The sequence below is a fragment of the Balaenoptera borealis genome, assembly GCF_965194805.1.
Source record: "Balaenoptera borealis genome assembly, chromosome: 10".
NCBI classification, from domain to species: domain Eukaryota; kingdom Metazoa; phylum Chordata; class Mammalia; order Artiodactyla; family Balaenopteridae; genus Balaenoptera; species Balaenoptera borealis.
In genome coordinates this window covers 86,909,288-86,915,171 of record NC_138874.1, presented here as the reverse complement: position 1 = coordinate 86,915,171, position 5,884 = coordinate 86,909,288, and the positions used below count along the sequence as shown (strand labels likewise).

At 40.1% G+C, this 5,884-nt stretch overlaps 1 long non-coding RNA gene across 2 annotated transcripts; it reads left to right on the top strand.

Moving 5' to 3' along the window:
• The first annotated feature begins 1,462 nt into the window (after window positions 1–1,462).
• Window positions 1,463–5,658, top strand: LOC309635391. 2 transcript variants are annotated; one of them, XR_014248807.1, is made up of 3 exons: window positions 1,463–1,541; window positions 2,428–2,486; window positions 4,891–5,658. It is a non-coding gene; the product is annotated as an uncharacterized lncRNA (long non-coding RNA). The 2 variants fall into 2 exon arrangements; XR_014248808.1 differs by having other exon boundaries at window positions 1,517–1,629.
• The last annotated feature ends 226 nt before the right edge of the window (window positions 5,659–5,884 follow it).

Below are 5,884 nucleotides of genomic sequence, written 5' to 3'. Positions count from 1 at the left end.
AATGTTTCCCCGAGCCGAATAGCCAGTGCCAGTTTCCTCAGTTAACCTGCACTGTGAGGGCTGGTGCAGGGTCAAGGGGTAGGAGACCAAGCGAAATCCCAGGTCATCGGGATAGCAATGGTGACACGGGCACACGCTCGGCCTTGTGCCCACCGTAAAATGCACAAGGGTTGTGACTCGGCCCTACTTCTAGGGCAACAGGATGCAGAGCTGAAGGTAAACAGCCCTTGGCAGAAGTGGCTCACCAGGATAACAAGCACCAGGGGTTTGAACTTTTCTAAATAGAAGCACGACGCAGGAGGTTTCAAACACAGGTTCTGCAGCCAGAATGACGGGGTTACACCAGCTTCACCAAATACTAGCTCTATGATCTTAAATCACTTGCCCTCTCTTTGCCTTAGCTTTCCCGTACATAAGATGGAAATGATAATATTTCTTTCTCCTGGGACTGTTGTTGAAGAAGGGATTAAGTGGTATGGCAATGCTGGTGTTAAGCACAATGCCAGACACGTGATATCTATTCTAGGGAGTTGATTGTCACAAAGTCCCCGACCTTCACCCGCCACGAACAGCTTCCCTTCCGCACCGGCTTCCGGCTGTCCGTTCACCTCAGTCCCTCTCAGCCGAACGCGATCCTTCCGCGCTAGCGTCACTTCCGGGAGAGCCTACGCGCGGCTCCCCGACACACCCGGATGCAGTTATCGTGGCTGCTATCAGTGATGGACCGCAATGGAGGTCGAGTCAAGAGTTGCTCGGAAAGCGCTCAGAGTTTGGGGCTTCAAGGAGGCCTGTCAAAGGACAAAGGATGAGGTCGCTGGGCGGCAGGGTGTCCCAAAGGGTCCTAGAAACTGCGCCTCCGCGATTCCTGTTAACTTGCCGCCAAGTTTTTCTAGAGGAGTCGCTCCTCTTGGCAGGGTGGAGCCTCGTTTCCTACCCAGCACTTCTTTGTGTGCCGGGTTTTTGTTCCGGTCTTTCCCAGCTGCCTAGGAGCTGAGGGGGCAGTGCGGTGGCTGGCCGGGGAGGAAGGAGTGGGCCGGAGTCTAGAACAGAGAGAGGTGGGGCGCGCTGGCGACTCTGAGGCGGCTAGGCTGGGGGCGCCCTAGAGTGCAGCCCCGAACTGCCGCCCCCTCTGGAGTCTGGCCCCTAGAGGCTGAGATGCTTCTCACCAAGGGGCGCTCCGAGTAAGCCATAGAGCTCTTCCCTGCCGACCCAACTTTACTCAACTTTGATCTTCAAAAACATCTAGGATATGTATTGATATAATGCAGTATGTGATTGGTTTGTGTGTGTGTGTGTCCCAAATACAAGCAAACTAATAATGTTAGTAAGTTTCAGAATAGGGAAAGTTCGCATGTTGAGTCATGTGGTGGTTTTCTTTTAAGGTTTAAATTTGGATAACATGCTAGTGCTTACGAGATTTTACCAAAAACGTTCTTTTATTGAGCTTTGCTGCTGTGGAGTTGTCATGATGAAACACGAAGATGCCAGAATTGTACCTCAAGATAAGGCTTTAATTGCCAGAAGGTTCTGAAAGTGCAACAGTAATTCTAGGTATAGATATATTAATTTGAGTTAGTTCTCTTGCAGGGTGCCCTATAGGTTTTGTCATCAGGTGAAACAGGAACAAATGTGAGTTGATTAATATTTCCTAGTAGTTAAAATTACTTCTTAAGTGCTTAATTACTTATTAAGTAATTTTAAGAAGTTAAAATTACTTCCTAAATGCTTACCTGTATATCTGTTGGATTCCAAATCTCAACTGAAACCATTTTTATTTGTCTGAAATAGGTAATGAGCTGATAATGTGTAAAGACATACAGAATATTACTATTTTTATAGAAACAAAAATATGGAAACTAATATTTAAAGCAGGTTGATTCAATGTAATATAATGTGTTGTAATTTGGATTTTCACTTAAACTCTCAAAATTAAAAGAGCTGACCTAGAAAGTCTTAAACATGAAGAAAATAAAAAAGAAATGTGAACATTTACCCCTTCTCTGAATATTCTGTTGTTTGAGCGGAAAATAAATGACATTAGAAAGCACCTGGGATTTGTTTTTACAATTACATACTATGTGCAAAGCACTGAGTTGAGAACGGATGAGAAAGTGCTTTGTAATATATAAAGTAATATATAAATCATAACAGTTATTACTCTGACTCTTCTGGCCAAATCATGTCTCCCTGTGGTGCATTTTAAGCTCCAAAATGTGTAGTTCTTGTACTAGTATTAATATATACAGTTGTAGTAGTATTTTAAAGAAACCAAAAATGAATGCTCTGTTATACATTTTAAATGTTTTTCCTTGTTTATGTGTTCTTTGAGGTTGCATTTACAAGTGCATTTGTACACATTAGAGTACTGGTAATTTGATGGTCAGGGGTGGAGGAGGAGATTCTTACTTTTTGTATGGTTTCTTGCAGGTAGGTCTGCTGGGGTCTTGGCACAGTACCACATGGACCTGGACAAAAGCATTGTTAAGGTGGACATTTTTATTACACTAATCAGTTCAAATGTTTGACCAGTCTATTTAGTTTTCTGATACTTTAACCAAATAACTAGATGTGAGCTTCCTATAGTGATCTGTATTTGTGGGATAATTCATGATCAGTTTATTTCCTACCAAATGTAAAGTTTGATCTCAAATAGTTAACTTTTTTGGAGCACTTACCATTTGCTAATCTCTGTGTTAAGTCCTATACATGCATTATCTCACTTAATACTTAAAGTAACATATTAATTAGGTCTCTTAAACTTCCTATTTTACAAGTAGAGAAATGAGGCAAAGAGGGATTAAGATCCTTGCCCCTGGTCCCAAAGTTAGAGCCATGTACTTGAGGCTTTCCTTCCATTAACTGAAGACGTAGGTAGAAGAAGAATGAGATTGGAACTCAGACCTGGACTCTTGTCCTACCTACTCTGCTTTGTGAATTAGGGCAAGTCATTTAACCTCTCTGAATTTCATTTTCCTCTGCTGTAACAGATGAACACTTTGAACTATTGTACTTTATTGAATCCTGAGTCATCAAAAATCCTTAAAAGGGTGCCTTCGCCATTATCTCCTGGATTTTCTTTCAAGCCCCTGACACTCATTCCATAGGTTTTGATGCACACATGCTGGCAGTGACAGCTCTATTGCTGCCTGGTCTGACCGCACTGTAAGATGTGGCTGATTTCAGAGATGTCAGAATGTAAAATACTGTGCATCTTGGAATTGATGACAGACCATAGGTGATCTCTGAGCTCCTTTTCAACCTCAGTTCTATGACATCTGTGACTTAATAACACTTTATTGCTGGTTTATGTATTTTTTAATGTAAATGATTCAGGATAAAACATAAGCTTCTTGGTAGTGGAAAAGTAAGAATCATGTCTGTCTTTTTCACCTCTGAATCCCCAATAGCTAGAACAATGCCTAGCATGTAGTAAATGCTCAATAAATATTTACTGAATGAATTAAGCAAATCTTCATTTCATATTGCAAATACAACTTTTTAAAAAATTGTGTTCTACTTGAAGTTGACGTAAAATATAATAGTATCAACAGTGCAAAAATATTTTGCTAACATTTTTTTGAATGCAAAAGTGCACTGTTAAAAAACAGTGGTGTTTCTTTCCAAACATCTTTTCTGCTTACTGTTGTTGATTGTCATCAAATGTGGAGTACATTTAAAAAAAAATTTTTTTTAAACTTTATTGAAGTATAGTTGATTCACAATGTTGTGTTAATTTGGAGTATGTTTTGGTCCTTGAAGAGGATGATAAAAATTGAAATGCCAACATAGAGACTTTTTAACAAGGAATCACAGAGATCTTCAATTTAACGAAAGTTGGAAAATGTTATTTCATATCTTTATTAACTTTTTATGAGTATTCTGGAGGTGATTAAGCATGCCATTCTTCCAAATATACAAATGTGTCTGAGTTATGAATGATGAAAATAAACTATAATTGCACGATAGTTTGAAACTATGTGAATGGGCAGAAAAGTGTTTTAAGTTTTGGGGTGGGCAAGTGTAAAATAATGTAACTAAAGAAATTATCCCAACTATATTTATAGTATGTCTAATGATGCCTGCACTTTCAGTTAGAACCAGGAAGAAGGCTTAGGAATTATTATACAGTTGTATAGACTGTTCTCTGGAGATAATCAACTTTTAAAGACTAAATACTAATACTTCTAAATAGGAGTAAAGTCATTTACATAGCTACTAAAATTTCTATCACTAAAATAAACTCTGCACCACATTACAGCACATTATTACTGAATGAACATTAACCAGTAACTTCTCTGAATTTCTACTATCAGTTTGCTTTTCTCAGGACCCTTTTTCACAGAAAATGCAGTTTTTATTCCTTTATAAGTTATTGCCTGTGTAATAATGAGGAGGGAATAATGTTCACCCATCTTAGTACTTATTTCCTTTCACAGACTGTATCAATGTGTACTTTCCCGAATCCCCAAACCCAAAGGAGAATAAGCCCAGGGGCCCACAGGAAGTTATTTTATGAGCCCAAATAAAACAATTCATTTATTTGAGGTTTTAAAAATAATTTATGCTTATTGATTAAAGGCTTATTCCTCTAAAGGTTTGGCAAGTGCTCCAAGGAGGAGTGATATTTATCATTAAGTTTGGAGCAAATATGTTCCTTGAGTTCAATAACTGAAGAATTTCTTAAATACCTAATGATTGCTTTGTACTACCTCAAAGTTTTTTTCTTTAAAATTTCTACTATTTCCACACCTTTTTTCTCCATCTTTCGGTTTTCCTGTAAATAAGTCACAGTAACGTTCTTTCCCTTACCCTGCAAACTGTGAATTCAATCTAGGCTGAAATCCTAGGATATATTCACTTTCTTTTGTATACTTTTTCTACATCTTTAAGAATTTATATCAGGGCTTCCCTGGTGGCACAGTGGTTAAGAATCCGCCTGCCAATGCAGGGGACACGGGTTCGAGCCCTGGTCCGGGAAGATCCGACATGCTGCGGAGCAGCTAAGCCCATGCGCCACAACTGCTGAGCCTGCGCCCTAGAGCCCGAGAGCCACAACTACTGAACCCACGAGCCTAGAGCCCGTGCTCCGCAACAAGAGAAGCCACTGCCATGAGAAACCCGCGCACTGCAACGAAGAGTAGCCCCCGCTCACCGCAACTAGAGAAAGCCCGCGTGCAGCAATGAAGACCCAAAGCAGCCAAAAATAAATAAATAAAATAAATAAATTTTTTAAAAAGGAATTTATATCAAATGTAGATGATTTGGAAAATTTGTCATTTGGCGAGAATCTCACTGACGCAAAATTATAAAGTCAGAAAGGCATGGGACACTTGAAAGGAGGACTAGAAACAAATTTTAAACCCTCATATTATTTACCTTCAGCAAATGTGAATTTATAAGCATTACATTTACTCTTTAGGGCAAGTAAATTCTTTAAATGTTTCTGGAAAACAAGGAATATAAATGCAATGTTGCTAATTTTTTCATATAAATTTATTTATTTATTTATTTTTGGCTGCATTGGGTTTTCGTTGCTGTGCATGGGCTTTCTCTAGCTGTGGCGAGTGGGGGCTACTCTTCGTTGTGGTGCGCGGGCTTCTCACTGTGGTGGTGTCTCGTTGCAGAGCATGGGCTCTAGGCACGTGGGCTTCAGTAGTTGTGGCACGTGGGCTTCAGTAGTTGTGGCTTGCTGGCTCTAGGGTTCAGTCTCAGTAGTTGTGGCACACGGGCTTAGTTGCTCTGTGGCATGTGGGATCTTCCCGGACCAGGGCTCGAACCAGTGTCCCCTGCATTGGCAGGCAGATTCTTAACCACTGTGCCACCAAGGAAGCCGCAATGTTGCTAATTTAAGATATCTGGTTTTAGTTTGGTATATTGAGGGTAA